The sequence below is a fragment of the Chaetura pelagica genome, unplaced genomic scaffold, assembly GCF_000747805.2.
Source record: "Chaetura pelagica isolate M959 unplaced genomic scaffold, ChaPel_1.0 scaffold234, whole genome shotgun sequence".
Lineage (NCBI taxonomy): Eukaryota > Metazoa > Chordata > Aves > Apodiformes > Apodidae > Chaetura > Chaetura pelagica.
The window spans coordinates 650,846-652,210 of record NW_009952967.1 but is presented as its reverse complement, the minus strand read 5'-3'; the positions used below and the strand labels follow the sequence as shown (position 1 = coordinate 652,210).

At 50.3% G+C, this 1,365-nt stretch overlaps 1 protein-coding gene across 1 annotated transcript in view; it reads left to right on the top strand.

Annotated features, from left to right (window-relative positions):
* Positions 1-1,365, top strand: part of ATP13A2 (ATPase type 13A2) — a 21,620-nt gene that overhangs the window by 1,668 nt on the left and 18,587 nt on the right. The window lies entirely within an intron of this gene.

Below are 1,365 nucleotides of genomic sequence, written 5' to 3'. Positions count from 1 at the left end.
CCCAGGGCTCCATCCTGGAGGGGTGTTGGGGGGGTGGGAGCAGGATGGGAGCAGGAGCTGACCCAAATAATCCACAGGGGCAGAGACAAGGTGGAGCAAATCCCCCCTAAGCTCCTCCTGGAAGTCCTGCTCGTAGGAAAAGGGTCGAGGCAGCAGGACCAGGTGGTGATGTTTGGTTTTGAGCAGCAGGGTTTGGGGGGAGGGCTGGGCTGGGCTCCCTGCCTCCCAGCCCGGCTCCTGCAGCTCCAGGAGGGAAAACCGGGTTGGGTTTGGGTGGTTTGGGGACTTTCCCCTTCCTGCAAACCCCCCAGGGAGAGCTGAGGAAAAGCCTTTGTGCCTGGCACCCCCTGGGCTTTGTTCAGCTCTTCCCAAGCTCCTCCTCACCTTCCCTCCCGGCTTCCTCTCACCTGGAATCGGCCTCCTTTCATCAGGAGTGGCCTCCTTTGACTTGGAATCAGTCTCCTTTAACCAGGAATCAGCTTCCTTTAATCAGGAATAGGCCTCCTTTAACCAAGAGCTGGCTTCCTTTAATGTGGGATCAGCTTCCTTTAACCTGGAATTGGGCTCCTTTAACCAGGAGTCAGCCTCCTTTAACTAGGAATCAGCCTCCTTTAACCAGGAATCAATCTCCTTTAACCTGGATTATGCCTCCTTTCACCTGGAGTTGGTCTTCTTTAACCTGGAATTGGTCTCCTTTAATCTGGAATCAGCCTCCTTTAACCTGGAATCAGTCTTTTTTAACCTGGAATTGGTCTCCTTAAGGAGGAATCTCCCTCCTTTAACCTGGAATCACCCTCCTTTAACCTGGAATCAGTCTTTTTTAACCTGAAATCAGTCTTTTTTCACCTGGAATTGGTCTCCTTAACCAGGAATAGGCCTCCTTTAACCTGGAATCAGTCTTTTTTAACCTGGAATTGGTCTCCTTAAGGAGGAATCTCCCTCCTTTAACCTGGAATCACCCTCCTTTAACCTGGAATCAGTCTTTTTTAACCTGAAATCAGTCTTTTTTCACCTGGAATTGGTCTCCTTAACCAGGAATAGGCCTCCTTTAACCTGGAATTAATCTTCTTTAACCTGGAATTGGTCTCCTTAACCAGGGATCAGCCTCCTTCAACCAGGAATCACCACTTTCCACTGGGTTTGATGCAGGCTCTCAGGTCTCTCTTCCTTCACAACCACCTTTTTGGCTCCTGGGACAACTTTTATGTTCAGAAACCATCCCTTGGGATCATCCCCTTTTCTTTCCCAACCCAAAACCCTTGGAGCAGCACCAGCTGCTTTTGGGATCTGACTGGGTTGCTTGTCCAGATGGAGACCCCAACCCTGGTCATCACCCAAACCAGGGGGTGGTTTTAATTAATTGCT